We start from the raw sequence: 25,525 nt of genomic DNA, 5'->3' as shown, positions 1-25,525 counted from the left end.
AATCTTTGTCCATGCCAGTTAACAAGTTGATATGTGATGTGCTGACACTTTGAAATTCCACTCTGCACATGTTGCAGCGACGGTGGCAGCAGCTACGAGCCCTGACAAAGTATGTCATATCGTAAAGTCTGGGCCAACACTGTACGGATGTAGCACATATCACGTTTACGTAGTGGGCACAGATTAAGGACCTCTGCACCCTTCTGCACAGATTCAAAATGGCTGCTAAGATGGTTAGCACTGATGATGCTATCATCAGCATCACTATTCCAGTCATCTATATCCTGGAGCAGACTTTGAATAGCCTGCGAGAGGAGGTTGTTGTCCCAGAAGAAGAGGAGGAAGTAGAGGAGGATGCACAAAGGGATAACATTGTCTCAAAGTTCCAGACTGTCGTCACACAAGAGAGTACCAAGGGAGGGTGAATAACTACGATCGAGGGGGGCTGGTGATAACAGACAAACTGCTAGTGAAGGTGCAAGATCGGAGGAACAAATGGAGGAGGAAGAAGTTATGGGTGAGCAACTGTCAGGAGATGAAGAGGATAACCATCCCCTCTCTGTTGTTCGTGGTTGGCGGAAGTGGGGAAACAAATATCAGTGTTACCCAGCCACCAACACAACATGGGCTTGGACCTCATGGAAGAGCCTGACATATGAGTGCCTTCTTGCTGCACTATCTCCAAAATGATCCCCGTATAGTTATGATTCGAAACAGTTGGGACTACTCGGTTGCCACTCTGTTAGATCCACATTATAAGACAAAATTTTGCCAGATGATTCCCGCCCTAGAAAGGGACCCGCGAATGCTGCAGTTTGAAAACATGCATTTAAACAACCTTAAGAGAGGTTTTCCCAATGACAGCAGTGAGGCACACAGTGTGCATCGCAGCTCTAGACTTCCAAACTCCGGCACGTCAAATCGTCAATGCCAAAACATTAGCAGCAGCAGTTGTAGTGTAAGTTGCAGAAGCAATTTCTATGAGTCCTTTGACACTTTGTTTTAGACCAGATCGTGCACCAGTCCAAATCTGACTCGTGGTGAACAAATGGAAAGGATGGTGCAGGGGTATCTAGAACTGAATATCAATAGCATCAGGGAGGGTTTGGACCCTTTCACATTTTGGTCTTCCAAAATGGATGAGTGGCCTGAACTCGCCCCTTACACCTTGGAGGTTTTAACATGCCCGGCATCCAGCATTCTCTCAGAACATGTCTTCAGCGCTGCTGGTGGTGTCCTGACGGATAAGCACAGCCGGTTGTCCCCTGAAAGTGCAGCCCGCCTAACTTTCATCAAGATGAACAAGATCCAAGGACTTTGCATCCCAATGGCAGACAGTACAGACTAGGCTATGTTGAAGTTTTTAGTGTGCTGCTTTGATCTTGCGTAATTGCCCTCTGTGATGTCTTTAGTGTGGCTTCTGTGCCTGCTGCAGATGTTAACACAAATTTGTGGAAATATGAACAGTCATGGTTGGTCTCCATCTGCTGGGTTGGCTGTAGTAGAAGTTGTGTTGGTCCCTATTATACTATTTCTACTCTCGTGAAATTGATGCCACTTCAGTGGTGTCAGGCCCTCATTTTTTGAAATTTTTTTTTTTTTTTTTAATTCGTTTATTGAACCTCAGGACACAAATAATGTACAACATACATAATAGCTTATGATAACAAGCATTATACATAGCACACATGTTTCCGTCCAATGTAAAATACAATGCAAAGAGATCGCACACTCTTATAGATAAACAAGGCCAAATGTACATATCCTTCCAAACATACCTAAAGGATAATTGGCTATACATTTTCCAGCATGTGTATCAATCCAATTCCACAAGCCTTGTCGTATCATTCAGAAAATTCCTAAACTACAAACTACCACTACATCAACTAGTATCTCCTATTTCCGCAGCCTGGTCTCCTATATCAAATTATGTCGCATGTGATGTCTCAGCCTTGCAAAGTAAGATGAGAGGAATTCCACCTCTCCCAAATCTTTTCAAATTTGCCTGGGCATCCCCTATTTTGGTATAACGTGCACTCATATGGAATAATCGAATTTACCAACTCGATCCAAAATCTAAGGGAAGGACATGAACCCCCCATCCACCGCAATGCCAGCACCTTTCCGTGCCATAAACAGCATCTCGCGCAGGAAGACCCCAGTATAGCGATCCCAAATCTCCTCCTCCCGTACCCCAAACAAGCAGACCAATGGCTCTAGAGGGACAGGGGTTTGTACCAGGGATGTCAGTAGTGTAGTCACCTATTTCCAGTAATGTAGGATAGTGGGACATTGCCACACCATATGAATAAAATCCGCATCTGGCAAGTGACATCGCAAACATTCTGATGATTGAAGCCGACCCATCCTAAAAAGTTGCATCAGAGTCAAATATGATTGATTAATTATATATAATTGTATCATTCTATTGTTAGTAGATGGTGATACTCCAATCGGAGATTCCAGAATCTCCTCCCACTCCTCTCTTTGCGCGTTAGGGATGAGTCTTTCCCACCTCCTCTTAATGGAGCTTATGGTCGATTCTGCCCCTACTGACAGCATGTATGTATACAAAGAGGATATGAGACCCTGGGGACCCTGCGAATTGAGGATTCCTATCAGAGGTAAAGATGAAATAGTACGGCCCACACTCCTACCCCTCATATGTGATTGAAGAGCCGATCTCAGCTGCAAATAACGAAAAAACTAAGATCTCGAAATATTATGTGTGACCTGTAATTGTTCAAAAGACTTTAAGATCCCTCGGTCATACAAGTCTCCCATTGAAGAGACGCCACACTGAATCCAAAAAACGGTGGATGGGCGATTCAACAACCCCGGAAAATAGTTATTATTCCACAGGGGCATTGCAGCTATAAAATCTTTAACCCCAATTACGTTCTTGATTTGTCTCCATATTAATCGTGCCAGCCGGAGCATGGGTAGCAGACGTGGGACATTAGTTTACTCCAACTCAAGGAACACTAACGGGCAATCCGCTTGTGCAGCGTGAAGCAAGTGACTTTCAGAATTGGGGAGGCAATTACCCGGCATCCATTTACTTAAAGCTTTAGCCTGCCCAGTTAAGTAGTAGAGGAAAAAATCTGGCAACGTCGCCCCACCTCCCTTCTTTGGTCTTTGTAAAGTGGACAATTTAAGTTTGGGCCTAGTTTTCCCCCATAAAAAGGACGTGACCAGGGAATTGAGACTTGCAAAAAAGGACCTGGGCACCGGTACCGCACTGTGCTGAAGGGAGTAGCTAAATTTAGGGAGTAGTATTATTTTAATCAGGTTAATGCGTCCAGCCACAGATAATGGGAGCCTACTCCAGGGTAAAAATTTAACTTTAATCATTTTTTGAAATTTGAATACTAGTGATTGGGTATTCATCTGCTGGGTTGGGTGTAGTGGAAGATGTGTCGGTCCCTATTACACTATTTCTACTCTCGTGAAATTCATGCCACTTTGGTGGTGTCTGCCACTAATATTTGGAAATATGAACTCTCCTGGTTGGGTGTCCATCTGCTGCATTGGCTGTAGTGTAAGAGATGTCGCTCCTTATTATACTAATTCTACTGTGGTGAAATTGATGCCACTTTGGTGGTGTCTGCCATTAATTTTTGGAAATGTATACACTCCTGGATGAGTGTTCATCTGCTGGGTTGGCTGTAGTGGAAGATGTGTCGGTCCCTATTATACTATTTCTACTGTGGTAAAATTGATGCCACTTTATCAATGTCTGCCACTAATATTTGGAAATGTGTGAACTCCTGGTTGGGTGTACATCTGCTGGGTTGGCTGTAGTGGAAGATGTGTCTGTCTCTATTATACTATTTCTACTCTTGTGAAATTCATGCCACTTTGGTGGTGTCTGCCATTAATATTTGGAAATGTGAACACTCCTGGTTTGGTGTCCATCTGTCGAGTTGGCTGTAGTGTAAGAGGTGTCGGTCCCTGTTATACTATTTCTACTGTGGTGCAATTAATGCCACTTTTCTGGTGTCTGCCAGTATTTTTTTGTACTTAATTTGAAATTCAATTTTAAGCTGTAAATGCTGGCCCAGACCCTGATACCTCATGCATGGCTGCTTGCTGCTGTGCTATTATAAAATTTGTACTGTGGTTGAATTGAGGCCAATTTCCTGCTGTCTGCCCCTATTTTGATGTGTTTTGGCAGCTTTTGGGCCCGTTTGAAGGTGTTGTGTATGTGTTTCTTTTTGCCTCCCATTGACTTGAATGGCGTTTGATGAATATTCGATGAATAAATCGGCGAATATTGCAAATTTGGCGATCATAATCCGAACCGAACTTTGAAATATTCAGTCATCTCTTTTGAGGACAAATGGCATCAATTGATTCCTTCAGTAACTGACGAACAGTGGAATGACGTTTTAGAAGCTTATACTGTAGTATCGCCAGCTGCAAATAATAAGCTAATAAAATTATACAGCTCTGGCAAAAAGAGACCACTGCACAGTTTTATAAAAATCAGCTTCTCTACATGTCTGACAGCCATTCCATTCCAGTGTCAGTTGAATTCCAACCAGAGTATACCTCATTCTACTTAATGTGCTTCTGATTAGGTGATCACCTGAACCAAATCTTATTTAACCAAGGAAAGTATAAAAAACCCTGCTGTGGTGTTCACAATCCTCTTGCAATAGGACAAGCTGGATGGCAAAACAATTGCTAGTAATATCCAAAAAGTAATAGGAATGAAAAAATAACTTTTAAACATGCCAAAGAAGTTGAAAAGAAAAGTCTTGAGTGAGAAAAAGAAGGGCTCAATTCTGGCTTTACTAGCAGAGGGATACAGTAAGCGTCATATTGCCTCCATCCTTAAAATTTCTAAGACGGCAGTCCATTACAGCAAGGCCAAGCAGCAGACATTGGGGACAACAATGCTACAGACCGCCAGAGGGCGAAAACGACTCTCCACTGACGAGGATGACCGTCATCTTATTTGAATGTCATTCAGCAACCGCAGGATGACATCAAGTGACCTAGAAAAGAAATGGCAAATGGCAGCTGGGGTGAAGTGCACGGCAAGAACAGTTCATAACAGGCTCCTAGAGGCAGGGCTCAAGTCATGGAAAGCTAGAAAAAAGCCTTTCATCAATGAAAAGCAAAGGAGAGACAGGCTAAAGTTTGCCAAAGACCATAAGGATTGGACCATAGAGGACTGGAGTGAGGTAATCTTCTCTGATGAGTCTAATTTTCAGCTTTGCCCAACACCTGGTCGTCTAATGGTTAGACAGAGACCTGGAGAGGCGTACAAGCCACAGTGTCTTGCACCCACAGTGAAATTTGGTGGAGGATCGGTGATGATCTGGGGATGCTTCAACAAGGCTGCAATTGGGCAGGTTAATCTTTGCGAAGGATGTATGAATCAAGCCGCATACAAGGTTATCCTGGAAAAACAGTTGATTCCTTCTGCTCAGGCAATGTTCCCCAACTCTGAGGTCTGGTTTTTCCAGCAGGACAATGCGCCTTGCCACACAGCTAGGTCAATGAATCTGTGGATGAAGGACCACCACATCAAAACCCTGTCATGGCCAGCCCAATCTCCAGACCTGAACCCCATTGAAAACCTCTGGAATGTAATCAAGAGGACGATGGATAGTCACAAGCCATCAAACAAAGAAGAACTGCTTAAATTTTTGTACGAGGAGTAGCATAAGGTCACCCAAAAGCAGTGTGATAGACTGGTGGAAAGCATTCCAGCAAGAATGAAAGCTGTGATTAAAAATCATGGTTATTCCACAAAATATTGAATTCTGAACTCTTCCAGAGTTAAAACATTAGTATTGTTGTTTCTAAATGATTATGAACTTGTTTTCTTAGCATTAATTTGAGGTCTGCAAGCACTGCATTTTTTTGTTATTTTGACCAATTCTCAATTTCTTAAAATAAATACAGAATTTAGTGCTTGAAAATTCGAAGACATGTTGTCAGTAGTTTATAGAATAAAAGATCAATTTACATTTTACTCAAAAATATACCTATAAAGAGAAAAATCAGACAAACTGAAAATTTTCCAGTGGTTTCTTAAATTTTGCCAGAGCTGTATACCATATATACCCGTGTATAAGCCGAGATTTTCAGCCCAGTTTTTTGGGCTGAAAGTCCCCCTCTCGGCTTATACGAGAGACATAAACGCCAGGTGGTCGGCGGGGGGAGCGGGGGCATCAGATCATACTTACCCCCCCAGGCGCGGTCTCTGCAGCCCCCCCGCTTCTCCCACGGTCTCCCTTCCTTCCGTGGTCACGTGGTGCCGCTAATTAAAGTCATGAATATGCGCATATTCATGACTTTAATGAGCGGTACCACGTGACCGCTGAAGGAAGGAAGGGAGACCGTGGGAGAAGCAGGGCAGCAGAGACCACGCCAAGAAGGGCTAAGTATATCCAATATTCACCGGTCCATCTCTGTTCTCCGCTGTCTGCCGCATCCTCTGTCAGTGACGTTCAGGCAGCAGAGGGCGCGATGTGGTTAGTGCTCGCTGTGCCCTCTGCTGCCTGAACAGTCACTGACAGAGGACGCGGCAGACAGCGGCGAGCAGCAATGGAATGGGGACAGGTGAATATCTCAGGTGCCGGGGACCTGAGCCAGCGGCGACACCGGCACCTGTCCCCCATAGCGCGCCACTGTCTCCCTCTGCTCAGCACAACGGCACCTGGCCCCCAGGGACAAGAGGTATGTCATTTTGGCATCTTATGGGGGCATAATGTATGGAGCATCTTATGGGGCATAATCTATGGAGCAGCATATGGGGGCATAATCTATGGGGCCATCTTATGGGGCATAATCTATGGAGCACCTTATGGGGCCATTATTAACCTTTGTGCAGCATTATATGGTGTGTATTTTGTATGGAGCATCTTATGGGGCCATCATGAACTGTATGAAGCATTATATGGGGCTCCTGATTCAATATGGATATTTAAAAACAATTAACCTACTGATGTCTCAATTAATTTTACTTTTATTGGTATCTATTTTTATTTTTGAAATTTACCAGTAGCTGCTGCATTTTCCACCCAAGGCTTATTGGCGAGTCAATAAGTTTTCCCAGTTTTTTTGTGGCAAAATTAGGGGTGTCGGCTTATACTCGGGTCGGCTTATACCTGAGTATATAAGGTGCAGAAAAAAACTCCAAAAATGCATTCTCAATACATAACTAACAATTCAGATGCAGCCTCAATTCAGTCTATAGAGATGACTCTCAATCAGATGAGGAAACAGGAGAACAACAGAGTCCATACTTGTCACGCTCGCGCCTTGGCTGAATGGCGCAAGCCGGGGGTTGTGGCCCCACTGTGCCACAGACCAGACTACCCTGGAAGGGGCGTGACTGCGACAGCTACCTTGGTCTTCACTGGAGCCTCTGATGGTGAGGTCAGGCCTGTGCGGCAGGTAGCTGCCGGGTGCCACTCCAGGGTGGTGTCTGGCTGTGGCTGCTGATCCCATTCGGGAACAGGACACCTGGACAGGTGCGAGTGACAAGCAGGCTGAGACACTGGGCAAGCAGGCACGGCTTGGTACACTGGCAGGCAGGCACGGCTTGGAGGCACGGCTTGGAGACACTGGGCAAGCGGGCACCGCTTGGAGACACTGGACACGGCTTGGAGACACTGGGCAAGCGTGCACGGCTTGGAGACACAGGGCAAGCAGGAGTGGTATATGAGAGAACAGGTTTGGACCTGTTCACACAGGAGATGCAGGTATGGATATAGGCAGGAAGGTGTGGTATATGAGAGAACAGGTTTGGACCTGTTCACACAGGAGGTGTAGGCAGGAGGGAGTGGTGTATGCTGGAACAGGATCTGGACCTGTTCACACAGGAGGTATAAGTATGGATATAGGCAGGAAGGAATGGAGTATGAAGGAACAGGTTTGGGCCTGTTCACACAGGAGGTGCAGGTAGACAGAGCCGCAGGAGTGCGGAGCAGGCAGAGCCGCAGGAGTGCGGAGCAGGCAGAGCCGCAGGAGTGCGGAGCAGGCAGAGCCGCAGGAGTGCGGAGCAGGCAGAGCAGCTAGGGAGCCGCGCAGACAGAGCTGCGAGCGTGCAGATGCACAGATAAAGCTGCGAGCGTGCAGATGCACAGATAAAGAGGACACAAGGAAAGACATGGCAAGGAAGGAACCACAAACAAGGAGGCTGACAGACAGAGGTAAGACTGAGTTCAGACAGAGGCACAGGGACAAAGACACAAGGACCAGGATATTCTGCCTCCTGGCAGGCAGACAGAGTACGGACAAGGTACAGGGAACAAGACTCAAGGGCCAGGATATTCAGCCTCCTGGCAGGCAGACAGGGTACAAAGCAAGACTAGAGTAAACCTCCAGAGAAGGAGACACACAGAACAGGGCCTGGCTTCCTCAGCAGCGAGATACTGAGTATAGACATTGCACAGGCAATGTTTCAGTGGGAGTGGCGAAACTAAATAGTCAAGGGCTCCAGGTGATTGGTCAGGGACAGATTACCCAGGTGCACCCAGACTGCATAAGAACCAGAGAGTTCAGGCGCCGCCCCCCTATACACACAGTCAGGAAACATGGAGAGCAAGCAGGAAAACAAGAGGCATAGCACATGGAGCTCAGGGCTGGCAACAGACAGATTTCACAGCATGGCTTGAAGCAGAAAGTAAGTTGGTGTGCGGGGGATGGGAGGCCATGCAGTGACGCCAGCAAGGTTGTTACAATACTAAATTATTATTATTATAGCGCCATTTATTCCATGGCGCTTTACATGTAAGGAGGGGTATACATAATAAAAACAAGTACAATAATGTTAAACAATACAAGTCATAACTGGTACAGGAGGAGAGAGGACCCTGCCCGCGAAGGCTCACAATCTACAAGGGATGGGTGAGAATACAGTAGGCGAGGGTAGAGCTGGTCATGCAGCGGTTTGGTCGATCGGTGGTTAATGCAGGTTATAGGCTTGTCAGAAGAGGTGGGTCTTCAGGCTCTTTTTGAAGGTTTCGATGGTAGGTGAGAGTCTGATATGTTGTGGTAGAGAGTTCCAGAGTAGGGGTGATGCGCGAGAGAAATCTTGTATGCGATTGTGGGAAGAGGAGATAAGAGGGGAGTAGAGAAGGAGATCTTGTGAGGATCGGAGGTTGCGTGCAGGAAAGTACCGGGAGACGAGGTCACAGATGTATGGAGGAGACAGGTTGTGGATGGCTTTGTATGTCATGTTTAGGGTTTTGTACTGGAGTCTCTGGGCAATGGGGAGCCAGTGAAGGGATTGACAGAGGGGAGAAGCGGGGGGACAGGTGGATTAGTCGGGCAGCAGAGTTTAGAATAGATTGGAGGTGTGCGAGAGTGTTCGAGGGGAGGCCACAGAGCAGGAGGTTGCAGTAGTCAAGGCGAGAGATTATGAGGGCATGGACTAGGGTTTTTGCAGATTTTTGGTTGAGGAATGAACGGATTCGTGAAATATTTTTGAGTTGAAGTCGGCAGGAAGTGGAAAGGGCTTGGATATGTGGTTTGAAGGAGAGATCAGCGTCAAGGATTACCCCGAGGGAGCGAGCTTGTGGGACTGGGGAGAGTGGGCAGCCATTTACTGTAAGGCTGTGTGCACACGCTGCGGATTTTGCTGCGGTTCCGCAGCGGTTTTGGCCGCTGCGGACCCGCAGCAGTTTTTGCTGCGGTGTACAGTACCATGATTCCCTATGGGAATCAAAAACCGCAGTGCAGACGGTGCGGAATTTTCCGCGTGGATTATCTGCGGTTTTCAATCCGCAGAAAGAATTGACATGTCAATTCTTTCTGCGGATTCTCCTGCGGTTTGCCATCTCCTCCATTGAGGAGATGAAAAACCGCAGGGCAAAACCGCAGAGCAATCCGCAGGTAAAACCGCAGGTCTTTTGACCTGCGGTTTCACCTGCGGATTTTACAAAATCCGCGCGGATGAATCCGCACATAATCCGCAGCGTGTGCACACAGCCTTATGGATAGGTTCGTTGGGGGGGGTCACGTGAGATGGGGGAAAGATGAATTCTGTTTTGTCCATGTTAAGTTTCAGAAATCTAGCAGAGAAGAAGGATGAAATAGTGGACAGACATTGAGGGATTCTGGTTAGTAGGGAGGTGATATCTGGTCCAGAGATGTAGATCTGTGTGTCATCAGCATAGAGATGATACTGAAATCCATGAGATTCTATGAGCTGTCCCAGGCCAAAGGTGTAAATGGAGAAGAGCAGGGGTCCTAGGACTGAACCTTGTGGGACTCCGACAGATAGGGGGCGAGGTGAGGAGGTGGTGTGTGAGTGGGAGATGCTGAATGTCTGGTCTGTTAGGTATGATGAGATCCAGGATAGGGTCGAGTCTGTGATGCCAAGGGATGAGAGGGTCTGTAATAATAGGGAATGGTCCACTGTGTCAAAGGCAGCCGACAGGTCCAGGAGGAGGAGGACAGAGTAGTGTTGCTTGTTCTTGGCGGTTAAGAGGTCATTGGTGATCTTAGTAAGGGCAGTTTCAGTGGAGTGGTGTAACCGGAAGCCAGATTGTAAGCGGTCGAAGAGGGAGCAAGAAGAGAGATGGGAGGACAGTTCAAGGTAGATGTGTTGTTCCAGTAGCTTGGAGGCATAGGGGAGAAGTGATATAGGGCGATAGCTAGATACAGAGGATGGGTCAAGAAAGGGCTTTTTGAGGATAGGTGTGATGGAGGCATGTTTAAAGCTTGAGGGGAAAACACCAGTTGTTAGTAGTAGGTTGAAGAGATGGGTTAGGGTTGGGATGAAGACTGTGGTGAGGTTTAGGATGAAGTGTGAAGGGATCGGGTCAAGTGCACAGGTGGTGAGATGTGATCTTGAGAGTAGAGTGGAGAGTCGATCTTCTGTAATGGTGGAGAAGTTGGTTTTGGAGGTGGAGGGCTGGGAAGTCGGGAAGAGGGGCTCTTGGGGTTGTTGACCAAAACTGTCTCTGATGTTATCAATCTTCTGCTTGAAAAATGAGGCAAAGTCTTCAGCTGAGATGAGTGGGGAGGGAGGAGGTGCTGGGGGACGGAGGAGAGAATTGAAGGTGTTGAATAACTGTTTAGGGTTGTGAGACAGGGAGGATATGAGAGATGAGAAGTAGGTTTGTTTAGCTGTGGCGAGTGTGGTCTTGAAAGTAGTGAGGGACTGTTTGAATGCGATGAAGTGCTCGTTGGAGTGGGATCTTTTCCATCTGCGCTCAGCAGCCCTGGAAGCTCGCCTCAGTTCTTTGGTCAGGCTGGTGTGCCAGGGCTGTCTGTTGATTTTGCGAGCTTTGGTATGTGTAAGTGGGGCAGCAGATTCCAAAGCTACAGCTATTGTGGTGTTATATAGAGCAGCAGCGCCATCCGCATTGTGTAAGGAACTTATATCTGCGAGAGGGAGGAGGGATTCAGAGAATGAGTGTAGGTCAAGGTGTTTAAGATTTCTGCGAGGGTGTGAAAGTTTGTGGGGTGGGGATTGTAGACATGGAGTGGAGAGGGTAGAGAATTTGAGAAGGTTGTGGTCAGAGAGAGGAAGAGGTGAGTTGGAGAGGTTAGATAGTGAGCAGAGGCGGGTGAAGATGAGGTCCAGTGTGTGTAATTAATGTTATTAATATTAATGAGCATAAATTTATTGATACAACTCAAAGACACATAAAAGAGAGATAGGACAAGTATGCTGGTGTAGTAGGAGGTCAATCAAATTAATTAAACCTGAAACCATTAAAAAGGAACAGACTGGCAGTGTTGGCAAACAAGTCCGATTGGACGACCATGAGAGGGGTAAGTGGTCTTACATACTACACTGTGTTCCAAATTATTATGCAAATGATATTTTTCTCTGATTTTCCTAAATAGTCGGTACAAATGACAGTCAGTCTAATAAAAGTCATCACCGGTTAGAGTATACATCAAATTTTATTGAAGAAACCTCCCAATAATAACAGTATAATCTCCAAAATGAATAAAAACTCAAATTGCACTGTTCCAAATTATTAGGCACAGTAGAATTTCTAAACATTTGATATGTTTTAAAGAACTGCAAATGCTCATTTGTGGAATTTGCAGCATTAGGAGGTCACATTCACTGAACAAAAAGGATAGTTTGGAGTTAAATAGCTGAACAGGCCAAGTTACATGTTAACATAGGAACCCTTCTTTGATATCACCTTCACAATTCTTGCATCCATTGAAATTGTGAGTTTTTGGAGAGTTTCTGCTTGTATTTCTTTGCATGAAGTCAGAATAGCCTCCCAGAGCTGCTCTTTTGATGAGAACTGCCTCCCACCCTCATAGATCTTTTGCTTGATGATACTCCAAAGATTCTCTATAGGGTTGTCAGGGGAAGATGGTGGCCACACTATGAGTTTATCTCCTTTTTGCCTATAGCAGTCAATGACTCAGAGGTATTCTTTGCAGCATGAGATGGTGCATTGTCATGCATGAAGATGATTTTTCTCCTGAAGGCACGTTTCTGCTTTTTATACCATGGAAGACAGCTGTCAGTCAGAAACTCTAAATACTTTGCAGAGGTCATTTGCACACCTTCAGGAACCTTAAAGAGCCTTTCCAGCTGTTTCCCCATGATTCCGGCCCAAAACATGACTTCTCCACCTCCTTGCTGACGTCGCAGCCTTGTTGGGACATAGTGGCCATCCCCCAACCATCCACTACTCCATCCATCTGGACCATCCAGGGTTGCTCGACACTCATCAGTAAACAAGACTGTTTGAAAATTAGTCTTCATGTATGTCCGGGCCCACTGCAACCAGTTCTGCTTGTGAACACTGTTTAGGGGTGGCCGAATAGTAGATTTATGCACCACAGCAAGCCTTTGAAGGATCCTACACCTTGAGGTTCGAGGGACTCCAGAGGCACCAGCAGCTTTAAATATCTGTTTGCTGGTTTGTAATGGCTTTTTAGCAGACACTCTCTTAATCCAATGTACTTGCCTGGCAGAAACCTTCCTCATTCTGCCTTTATCAGCACAAACATGTCTGTGCTCAGAATCAACCACAAATCTCTTAACAGTACAATGATCACGTTTAAATTTTTGGGAAATATCTAATGTTTTCATCTCTTGACCAAGGCATTGCACTATTTGATGCTTTTCAGCAGCAGAGAGATCCTTTTTATTTCCTAAATTCCTTGAAACCTGTGCCCTGCTTAATAATGTGGAACATCATTCTTAACTAGTTTTCCTTTAATTGAGCTCACCTGGTAAACTAATTATCACAGGCATTTGAGATTGATTTCAGTGATCCAAAGAGCCCTGATACACAATACCATCTATGAGTTTATTTGAAAAACAAAAAACAACATCTTTATGACACTTAAATCCAATTTGCATAATAATTTGGAACACAGTGTAGTCACACATGCAAGTAACAGACAATAATCGCATTCAAGAAAGGTCCCTATCAGTTTTGCAAATGTGCAGAAAAAAAATTGTATGAAGAATATAAAATACTATTGCACAATGCCCAAAGTAATAAACTGTTGATACAATGGCAAGGAATACAGTCGCAGCTGAATTAAATATAGTAGAATTACTGTAGGTCATAAGGTCAACCAATATAGATCCATTGTTAAGTTTGCAGCGGCTGCAAACATTGCTACCGGATCAAGAACAATGCAGCGAACAGGCCACAAAGTGCCAAAGTGACAGGACCAGAAAAGATTACATGCAAAAGCATAATAAATCAAGGCAAAATGAACCGGTGTAAAAAAACATACCCATCATGTCATGCACAGGACGCAAGTCTGGAAACACCAACGTACGTTTCACGGTATGAATACCGCTTCCCCTGAGGCTCATACCATTTACAAAGGACGAGAAGCTAAGCTCACTGATTGGCTGCAGTGCTATTGAGGTGACGTCAACAACCGGGGACAGCGGTGGAGAGCCCGCGCTGGACCTGGGGAGGGTAATAGTCTGTTTTGTTTATTGCCATCGCACTCTATGAAAGAAAGTTTTCTAAGGCCTCTTTCACACATCAGGTTTTCGCCGTCAGGCGCGATCCGGCGCTTTTGACAAAAACCGGATCCGGCGAAATGCAATGCCGGATCCGGTTTCCCCCCATTGACTTGCATTTGCGCCGGATCGTGCCGGATGGCCATGCGTTTCATCCGGTTTTCGCCGGATCCGGCAATGTGTCGCAATCCGGCGTCTGGAAAAAACGGCTACTGTAACGTTTTTTGTCTCCCGCGAAAAAGCCGGACATGCCGGATCCGGCGCGTCCGGCTTTTTCACACAATGAAAGCCTATGAGCGCCGCAATGCGCCGGATCCGGCGGCCGGATCCGTTTTTTTTGGTCTGAGCATGCTCAGTAGCTCTGCCCACAAGACACATATATAAAAGCAAGACAGTGGGACCCTCAGCCACACCCAACATGCCACCCAAGACAGGAACCAGGCGCAGGAGAAGGCAGGAGACCACTGCAGCACCATCAGCACCACCACCACGCCAAATGGAGCAGCAAATGGAACATGCTGAGGAGGGGAGTCCAGCAGCAGATGAGAGACGGTAATTATCAAATCCCCCATTCCTCCAAACTAGGGCCATGGAATATCAAGATATTCATTGGCCCTTTGTTTCTCTTTATTCAACAGCCGCCCAAGAGATGCAGCAGCAGCAACACTGGCAGCAGCTGTAACACCACCCACAGGCATGGAGTCTGGCCAGCAGGAAGACAGCACATCTTCTTCTGGGAGCCCTCCCTCTCATCGTCAGCGTTTGACGGTAAGTTTTTATTTCCAAAATCCATCATCTCTGTAATATATGTCTATTCATTGCCTTTTATTTCAAAACAGGAATCACAAGATGAAGAGGAGCTCCCAGAAGAAGAAGGAAGGGGTGGACAGACACCTGGAGTGGGCTCACAATTGGTAAGTTTTTGGCATCAAACGCAGAAACACATCATCACACTACACACAACAGATAGAAAACAATGTTCTGCAGACCACACACAGCAAACAAATGTCTACATCCAAAGACATAACATTTTTTGTTTTCTTCTCTAGTCTTCCCAATCTGGTGCTCGGCCAAGAGGTCCGCGCAGTGCCTCCCAGGGTCGTCGGCGACTGCAGCGTGGCGGTCACCAGCGTGTAAGTATAAATATTTTTGCTTTGTTTTTTTGCACTTTTTATTTCATTTCTTTTGTGGAGGCTAATTATGTTATTTTTGTCTTTTTCTTTAACAGCCTTCACAGCGTGCTCCCGACTCTGACGGTGAGGATGGAGGAATCGATGTGGACCACTTCATCGATCTCGTCAGAGAAAGGGAGCCGCTCTGGAATATGGCTGACCGCCGCCACGCTGACTTGATCGTTACCCGACGACTCTGGGAGGAAATCTGTTCGCTCCTTGTGGACCGCTGGGAGGACCTCGATGCTCGGGCCCAGATTAAAGAGCGTAAGTATATACAGTACCGGTTGCTTGATGTAAACCAGTGTTTCCCGAACAACAGTCCTCGTGGTCCCCACGGATCATGTTTTCAGGATTTACTATGGAAATCCTGAAAACATGACCCCTGGGGACCATGAGGACTGGAGTTTGTGAAACACTGATGTTGTATACTAACCACTCCTTTCTCGCTTCAGGGGACAGAATTGTGAAGCGGTGGCGGTCTGTGAGGGATCATTTCAAGAAGGAGTTCAATAAAGAGATGCGGGCCCCGAGTGGATCTGGAGGACGCAGGAGCAAGTACAAGTACGCACAAGCCCTGTCGTTCCTCCGGGATACAATGGTCACCAGAAGGTAAATATTACACACCACATGTGGAAAAAAAAATGTTTAGATGTAACAATTTTTTTTTCAGCCAGGGCCATGCCATGTCACTTTTTTAATTGTTTTTTTTTCTCTTTATTCCACAGCACGGTGAGCAGCACTCGGGAGCCTGCACGGTTGGACCCTTCTGAGGCGATCCCTGAGGAGACCGGCACCGAGGGACACTTCGACCGCCCCGGTACATCTGCACCTTCACAGCCTTCCCACACATTCGACCCCTCTGTCCCATCCACCAGCACAGGAGCATCGTGGCCGCCTACATTACATGAAGCTGCTGGTGAGGAGATCGCTTTTCCTTTACCCCACCCTTCTGCCCCTGCCACCTCTAGTACACCTGCGGGTACTGGGCGGCAGCGGCAGAGGGGTCAGGAAAAGACTTATGCGCCAGAGTTCTTGCATCTGAATGCATCTTTCCAGAACTGTCTAAAAGTCTTGTCAGAGCAAATCTCCGCAGGCTTTCAGCAGATCAACTCCAGCATTCTGGAGGTGAAGACACTTCTGCAAACCATGCATTCAGAAGCAAGATCTTCGCCAAACCACACCTTTTTCAGGTCTGTTGTGGAGCGCATGGAAACGCTATCTCCTACCCAGCAGATGCATGTAATGCATTCATGCCACGGTGCTCTCCAGCACGTTACCTCCCAACCTCCTCTTCCCACCCCAGTAGTTCCTCCACCTGCACCCCCTCCAGCCACTTTCCATCCTCCCCCTCCTATTACATACCATCCACCTCCCCAGTACCAGCAACCTCCCCAGTACCAGCAACCTCCCCAGTACCAGACATCTCCCCACTTCCAGCAACCTGCCCCATACCAAACTCCTTCCCCATACAACTTGCCATCAACATCATCTGCTCCTACAGTCCCTGCCCAACCCTCCACTCCACCACCCACCACCTCTTCTGCCTCCCACATGTCCACCCATTCTGTAGCTTTTTCTACACCTTCACCTCTAACTGTTCCTTCCCCACCACGATCCCAGTCCTCTCTCCACACTCCCAGTGTCGAAGTGTCCCGCAGCCCCTCCAGCAGTATTTCCACCCCACACTACACAGATTTATAATATGTGTGTATTTTAATAAAAATGACCAGTTTTATGGTTTCAAAGCTTTATTAAAAAAGTTTATTAAAATTTAAAAACAGTTTACTAAAAAAAACATTTTTCAATAAAAGTTAAATTATTTTACACTGGTTGTCTGTCATTTCTTTCTGCGGCCAAAAAGGTTAAATACAGGGTATTTAAAAGGTAAAATGGTATTCAAAACCAGGTATATAACTGTGGGTAAATTTTAGCTTTTTGCCACAGTTGTGTTCCTGGTTGTGTTTGAAGCAAAGTATTTCACCTAAAAAGTTGTGTTTATTGTTGGTGATTTCCTAACAATGTACACAACTTTTGTTAAAAGGTGAAATACTTTGCATAAAACACAACCAGGTACACACCTGTGGCCTAAAGCTAAAAATAGTAAGACCATGACAAGATAGCCAACTTTGGTTGGCAAAGGTATATACTGTTGGTACAGAAGGTACACAAGTTTGGTTAAGGGCACAAATCTTTCACACTCTGTCATCCTGCCAGTGTACTCTGCCTTGAGGTGACATAAAGTATAGTGCAAAATTGTCCCTCATTACTGAAACCGTCACAGAACTTCTGGTGGTAATGTCATGGTAATCTTGCAAGGTGGTTTCTTCAGAGGTGTCCTCAATGGAAATGGGTTCCTTGCAGATAACAAAATTGTGGAGTACCACGCAAGCTTTGATCACCTCGTCCACAGTTTCTGTCTTGAGGTTGATCGCAGTCAATAGGACCCGCCATTTGGCTGTCAGAATACCAAAGGTACATTCAACCATTCTTCTTGCTCTTGTGAGGCGGTAATTAAAAATGCGTTTTGTTCTTGACAATCCTCTGCTACCGTACGGTTTCAAAAGGTGTTCTGACAGCTGGAAGGCTTCATCCCCTACACAGACAAATGGCATAGGTGGGCCAGATGTTTGCGGCAGCGGTCTAGGGGGTGGGAACTGGAAGGTGTTTCCATACAGTTTACGCCCCATGGCAGACAGTTTGAAAACTTGAGAGTCATTGGAGCGGCCATAGGCCCCAATATCAACAGCAATAAATTTGTATTCCGCGTCAGCGATGGCCATGAGGACAATTGAAAAATATTTCTTGTAATTGAAATATTCCGATCCCGATCCGGCTGGCTTTACAATGCGGATATGTTTCCCGTCCACAGCGCCCAAGCATTTGGGAAACTGACATATCTGTTGAAACTTTTCTGAAATTTCAATCCACCTCTCTGTTGTGGGCTCTGGTAAAAACTCTTCAGCTAAGGAGTCCCACAGTGCACGGCACGTGTACTTCACTATTCCAGATATGGTGGAAATCCCGAGTCTGTACTGGAAATGCAGTGACAAAAGGGATTCTCCAGTTGCAAGAAATCTGTGGGGAATTAAATAACAATCAATTAGTTTAAAATCACAGCATTACATACCAAAACTCAGCTATAACACTTGGAGATACAAACTACCACCAACAAGATTGCAGTGAAAGTGTGCTCTGATGCGAGCATATCCAATAAATGTGGCTTACCTTAAAGTCACCATCAGACGCTCTGCGGGTGAAACAGAGAAGCGGCAATAGATGTCTGCTTTTCTTATGAGGTGTGCAATGCGCTCCACCAAGTAATCAAAATTCTCCATTTTCATCCGAACATATCCAAAAAATTTATCCGGGTTTCGTCGAAGGTCCATGCAGAGTGTAGAATAGACCCCACGCGTCATTCTCTTGGCTGTGATGGGGTGGATCCACAAACGTCGTCTACGATGCCTGATGCGCTGCTGTCTCGCTCTCTCCTTCTCCAGAACAATCACCCTCAAACGATTCGCCTCCGCTGTAAAATCCGCCAAATTCTTCAAAATATTTCCAATCACAACATCCATCTTCGCCAGTAACTTGCTCTTCTCTCCAACCTGCACTTTCTGCTCTACAACCTGTCAAAGAAGGGCTGTAGGAACACGCTATATATAGTTTTCCAGTAGCCAATCCCGTTCGGAAGGCCACAAGGGGTGTTTTTAAAAACCGGATCCGGCGTAATCCGTCGAAAAACGGATCGAAAAACGGATGAACCGGATGAGACGGATCCGGTTTTGTCTGTCAAGAACAAGACGGATCCGGCAGAAAAACGGATCCGTCACATCCGGTTTTATGAAATATTTGCCGGATCCGGCGCTCCGGCACGACGCCGGATCGCGCCTGACGCCGAAAACCTGATGTGTGAAAGTAGCCTTAAAGGGGGCAATCAATATAATGAGTTTTAGTGGTCAAACTCCAAAGTCGAACACGGACCTTGCTGGTATCGCAGTATATGGCTCGGCTGAGCTGCTTTGCGGCAATTATAGAAAGAACACAGTGAGCACAACTCAAGATGGTGCTAAGGTTAGGTTCCCAAACCGCTAAAGCAACAAATATGAACCTAGCACTCAACTTAAAAGTATTTATAAGGCAGTTTATTGTAGTACACGAAAAAAGACAATGTGACCTTCTTCAGTTACTACAAGGGTAAATATAATTACAAAACAAAACGTCATATAAAACAGAAAAAAAAACAAAGGAAAAAAAGGAAAAAAAACAAAGGAAAACAAGTATATACAAACAATAGTCAAAATGGTCATACAAAAATAGGATAAATTGGTCGCAGATAACGCCAGGTATCCCACGCCAAATAATTTAAAAAGAGCCATAGAAAATATATAGCAGCAATCCATAAGAATGTCAAACATACCGTGTGGTATATAGATTGTGTAGAGCTTATAGGCATCTATCAGGAAGGACGATGGTGCTTTAGGCATCTAAAAAACAAGATGCGGTGAAATGGAGCGTATGATAGTAGTTGTGAATCATGTAATTAGCCCAAGTGAGTACACCCGCCGGTCTGGCCAGGTATAGCCAGCCACTCACTAACCATCAGGGGGCTTCTGGTAGGCAGCCATACTAGGCAATGGTGGGCAGTGAGTAGCCAGCCGCTCACTATCAGGGGGCTTCTAGTGGCCAGCCATACTAGGCAATGGTGGGCAGTGAGTAGCCGGCCGCTCACTAACCATCAGGGGGCTTCTAGTGGCCAGCCATACTAGGCAATGGTGGGCAGTGAGTAGCCAGCTGCTCACTAACCATCAGGGGGCTTCTGGTGGGCAGCCATACTAGGTAATGGTGGGCAGTGAGTAGCCAGCCACTCACTAACCATCAGGGGACTTCTGGTGGGCAGCCATACTAGGCAATGGTGGGCAGTGAGTAGCCAGCCGCTCACTAACCATCAGGGGGTTTCTGGTGGGCAGCCATTCTAGGTAATGGTGGGCAGTGAGTAGCCAGCCGCTCACTAACCATCAGGGGGCTTCTGGTGGGCAGCCATACTAGGCAACGGTGGGCAGTGAGTAGCCAGCCGCTCACTAACCATCAGGGGGCTTCTGGTGGGCAGCCATACTAGGTAATGGTGGGCAGTGAGTAGCCAGCCGCTCACTAACCATCAGGGGGCTTCTGGCGGGAAGCCATACTAGGCAATGGTGGGCAGTAAGTAGCTGGCCGCTCACTAACCATTAGGGGGCTTCTGGTGGGCAGCCATACTAGACAATAGTGGGCAGTGAGTAGCCGGCCGCTCACTAACCATCAGGGGGCTTCTGGTAGGCAGCCATACTAGGCAATGGTGGGCAGTGAGTAGCCGGCCGCTCACTAACCATCAGGGGGCTTCTGGCGGGCAGCCATACTAGGCAATGGTGGGCAGTGAGTAGCCGGCTGCTCACTAACCATCAGGGGGCTTCTGGCAGGCAGCCATACTAGGCAATGGTGGGCAGTGAGTAGCCGGCCGCTCACTAACCATCAGGGGGCTTCTGGCGGGCAGCCATACTAGGCAATGGTGGGCAGTGAGTAGCCGGCTGCTCACTAACCATCAGGGGGCTTCTGGCGGGCAGCCATACTAGGCAATGGTGGGCAGTGAGTAGCCGGCCGCTCACTAATCATCAGGGGGCTTCTGGTGGGCAGCAAGTAGCTGGCAGCTCACTAACCATTAGGGGGCTTCTGGCAGGCAGCCATACTAGGCAATGGTGGGCAGTGAGTAGCCGGCCGCTCACTAACCATCAGGGGGCTTCTAGTGGCCAGGCATACTAGGCAAAGGTGGGCAGTGAGTAGCCAGCCGCTCACTAACCATCAGGGGGCTTCTGGCGGGCAGCCATACTAGGCAATGGTGGGCAGTGAGTAGCCGGCCGCTCACTAACCATCAGGGGGTTTCTGGCAGGCAGCCATACTAGGTAATGGTGCGCAGTGAGTAGCCGACCGCTCACTAACCATCAGGGGGCTTCTGGAAGGCAGCCATACTAGGCAATGGTGGGCAGTGAGTAGCCGACCGCTCACTAACCATCAGGGGGCTTCTGGCAGGCAGCCATACTAGGCAATGGTGGGCAGTGAGTAGCCGACCGCTCACTAACCATCAGGGGGCTTCTGGCGGGCAGCCATACTAGGTAATGGTGGGCAGTGAGTAGCCGGCCGCTCACTAACCATCAGGGGGCTTCTGGCAGGCAGCCATACTAGGCAATGGTGGGCAGTGAGTAGCCGGCCGCTCACTAACCATCAGGGAGCGTCTGGCGGGCAGCCATACTAGGCAATGGTGGGCAGTGAGTAGCCGACCGCTCACTAACCATCAGGGGGCTTCTGGTGGGCAGCCATACTAGGCAATGGTGGGCAGTGAGTAGCCAGCCGCTCACTAACCATCAGGGGGCTTCTGGCAGGCAGCCATACTAGGCAATGGTGGGCAGTGAGTAGCCGGCCGCTCACTAACCATCAGGGGGCTTCTGGCGGGCAGCCATACTAGACAATGGTGGGCAGTGAGTAGCGGGCCGCTCACTAACCATCAGGGGGCTTCTATGATTATATATGTAGACTGTGCATGGACCTAGGATTCCTCTTCATTGCCACTTGCTGATTGGTACCAGACTGTCACTGGCCCAAAGCAGTCAGATCTGTGCCAGCACTGTGCCATGTAGAAAGTTAGCATGTACATGGCAGATCTGAGGATGGCAGCCTCCCTGACCAGGATCTGCCTCATACATGCTGCTACCCGGACATCTGTCATTATGTGGCATCCACCTGACAAGCTGTCATGAGAACAGCAGTGAGTGCAGGCAGGCAGCCATCATCATCCATGATCCCTACATGTACCAGGGCAGGTGCACTCACCGATGGCCAGGACACATATCCTTGATCGCCCTGTGCTTGTTGCCAGTGGCTTCCTTCTGCAGCTTTCTCAGAATTTCTTTCATGTTGACTGAAGGGATGATGATGATGCCGAGCAGCAGAGGCGGCTAAGCCCAGGGTAATGACGTCCCAGCCCCTCGGATAGGAGGTCTCAGTGCGCAGCATCCCCGGCTCCCATTGCTGATGAATCATCACCCAGCTCCGGGCACTGCACACACATGGCTGGGGATGATTCCCCAGCAGAGGGCAGCTCGGGATCCTAGAGGGGCGGGAGCAGGAAAGGTCTCCCCCGCTAATTATTCTTTTAGGAGATCCTGGTATAGGCTCTTAGGGTACCGTTACACCTAGCGATGCACCAGCGATCCCGACTAGCGATATGACGTAGTCAGGATTGCTGGTGCATCGCTAGGTGGTCGCTAGTGAGCTGCCACACAGGCAGATCTCACCAGCGACATCGCTGGGGACGGGGGTCGCTACTTACCTGTCAGACGCGGCGATCCTGCGTCCTCCCACCTGGCTCCACGCCGGTCCAGGAGCTTCTCGTGCGATCAGCGATAACCAGCGGGGGAGCTGGTCGGAGGTATCACATGCAGCGATATCGCTAGCAGTATCGCTGCAACGTCACAAAATCGGTGATGTTACAGCGATATTGCTAGCGATATCACAGTGTGTAACGGGGGCTTTACAGAAAGGAAGAAACCATTGAGCCAAGGAGGGGGAGTGGCGAGGACTTCCTGTGGGAGGATAGTGTACGTATTGGCTGTGGGAGCTAGGTGTGTGTGAGCATGCTCAGGAGCCTGCCACCTGTCTGTGTGTGGGCCGTGTCACCATTGTCTGTTCTGTTCCTGGAGGACGTGCCAGTGATGGGCAGTCCGTCTCCTACTTTCCCGCTGTTCTCAGTCCTGACCCTCACTGTAAAGTCAGTGCCTCATTATCCAGCTGTATTCATCTAGTGAGGCAGTACAGCCTGCCATTAGTGATGAGTGAATGTGCTCGGCCCTACTCGGTACTCTCCCGAGTATCACCGTACTCAGCAAGCATTTTCAGGATTACTCGGCGGGAACTCAGGTCTCCACCCCGCATTTTTGGCGGACTTTAGGCTATGTGCACACGTTGCAGATTAGCGGATTTGGCCCTGCGGATCCGCAGCAGATCTGCAAGTGATGTACAGTAATATTTTAGGCTATGTAAAACAAAAACGCTGCGCACATGCTGCAGATTTTTCAGCGCAGATTTGCTGCGGATTTAAAACTGCAGCATGTCACTTCTTTTGTGTGGATCCGCAGCAGTTTAACACCTGCTCCATTATAGAAATCCGCAGGTGTAAGAGTATGTGCACACGTGGCGGGTTCTACCACGGATCCGCAGCGGATTTGGCCCTGCGGGTCTGCAGCAGATTCTGCTGCATTGTACAGAACCATTAAAGTAAATGGAATTTGAAAAACGCTGTGCACATGCTGTGGAAAAATCCACCCGGATTTGCTGTGGGTTAATTTCCGCAGCATGTCAATTGTCTGAGCGGATCTGCAGCGTTTCTGCACCCATTGACTTGCATTGATCCGCAGCAAAACCGCAGGTCTCAAAAATACCTGCAGATGAAACGCTGCAGATCAGGAGGAGTGAAGAGTGTGGGCGGTGACGGTGTGCGTGTGTGGTGTGTGGGCGATGACTGGGCAGGCTATGTGTGTCTGCGGGGATCTGCAGGGCTCATCGGGCTGTGTGGGGGGGGTTATCGGGCCTGTGCGGGGCTCATTGGGCTGTCGGGGGTCTGTGTGGGGCCTGTGCAGGGCTCATCAGGCTGTCGGGGTGGTCTGTGCGGGGCTCATCGGGCTGCCTGTGTGGGGGGTTTCCGGGGCTCATCGCGCTGTCGGGAGTCTGTGCGGAGGGGTTACCAGGGCTGTGCAGGGCTCATCGGGCTGTCGCAGGTCTGTACGGGGGTGATCGGGCCTCTGCAGAGGGCTCTGCGGTGGTGTGTGTGTGTTTTTGTGTATGCAGGCATCGTCCGATGGGACTACAAGTCCCATCGGGCGATGCCTGCTACACTGTCAGCGAGTGACACATTAGCCAATGCTGGGACAGTAGTAGTCCCATCATCCAGCTAATGTGTTGCATGTTGAAAACAAACAAACATACATTTTGTGCAGAAAATACAAGATACAGAGCATACATATAACATACAACACATAACAGAGTACATACCGCACACACCTAATTCCCCGAAGCCATCGATCACCTGTAATAAACATAAAATAATAAACCAACCTATATTCATCTCTCCGCCGTAGTCCAATTAATAACGAGGGTCCCATGATGATCTCCCATGGAGAACAGCCACATCAGCTGATGCGACCGCTCCTCAGGAGCTCCAGCAAAGAAATGACAGGCAGAGGTATCCCTCCGCCGGGAAAGAGGTCCCGTAACCCTAGCCCTAACCCTAGTCCTAACCCTAAATCTCACGCAGCAGTGCTGTAAAGTGAGACTTTGAACTCAGGTAACCTCAGTGATGCACTGCAGGAGCCATTGTCTCCTGTCAATTCATCACTGGGAGGCCCTATAGAGCAGTCACATCACTTGATGTCACTGTTCTATAGGGGAGATCGTCGTGGGACCCTCGTTATTAATTGGACTGCGTCGGACAGGGAGTATACGGTTGGTATATTATTGTTCGTTTTATTCTAGGAGACGATGGCGTTGCTTGGATCTGAGCATGCGATACAAATATGAAAACCATGTTGTGCTTTATTTCATTAAAAAACTTTATTCTTATGTGTGTTTTTTTAACCCTTTCAAAAGATTAATAATGGAAAGGTGTCTTATTGACGCCTCTCCATTATTAACCGGGCTTAATATCACCTTACAATAGCAAGGTGACATTAACCCCTTATATTACCCCATATCCCACCCCTACACGGGATTGGGAAGAGAGAGGCTAAGTGCCAGAATTGGCGCATCTTATAGATTCGCCATTTCTGGGGCAGCTACGGGCTGGTATTTGTAACCAGGGGGGAAAATATCCATGGCCCTTTCCTAGGCTATGAATATCAGCCCGCAGCTGTCTGCGTAGCCTTTCTGTCTATAAAATATAGGGGGACTCCACATCATTTTTTGGGGGTCCCCCTATTTCAATAGCCAGTAAAGGCTATACAGACAGCTGCAGGCTGATATTTATAACCTGGGAAGGGGCCATGGGTATTACTCCCTTCCCAGGCTACAAATATTGGCCCCCGGCCGTCGGCTTTCCCCCTCTGGCGCAGAAAATTGCGCGGGAGCCCACGCCTTTTTTTTGTATTTATATGGCTGTATATCTATAGATATATCTATTGCTAAATCTATAGATTTATCTTTGGATAAATCTATAGATAGATAGATCGATAGAACTATCCATCTATCTATCCATCCATCCATCCATCCATCTCCCTGTCTTTGTGTGTGTGTAATGGAGTGTGGGTTGGACAAATGTAAAAGAGGAGGTTGGACAGAAATGACATCACAAATCTTTTTTTTTTTTTGTTAAACAACCTATCTTTATTTAGCT

General features: G+C 47.6%; 1 long non-coding RNA gene across 1 annotated transcript in view; it reads right to left on the bottom strand.

Moving 5' to 3' along the window:
• The window catches only part of LOC141072962 (uncharacterized), a 61,377-nt gene extending 36,965 nt beyond the window's left edge, over positions 1–24,412 (bottom strand). Inside the window, exon 1 of the long non-coding RNA XR_012226915.1 lies at positions 24,190–24,412. This is a non-coding gene — a long non-coding RNA (uncharacterized lncRNA). The remainder of the gene's footprint in view (positions 1–24,189) is intronic.
• Between the last annotated feature and the right edge of the window lie 1,113 nt (positions 24,413–25,525).

Source organism: Dendrobates tinctorius, unplaced genomic scaffold, assembly GCF_039654945.1.
Source record: "Dendrobates tinctorius isolate UK_male_01 unplaced genomic scaffold, ASM3965494v1 ptg000293l, whole genome shotgun sequence".
NCBI lineage: Eukaryota > Metazoa > Chordata > Amphibia > Anura > Dendrobatidae > Dendrobates > Dendrobates tinctorius.
Note: the sequence above shows the minus strand (reverse complement) of the source record. Positions and strands in the feature narration are given on the sequence as shown.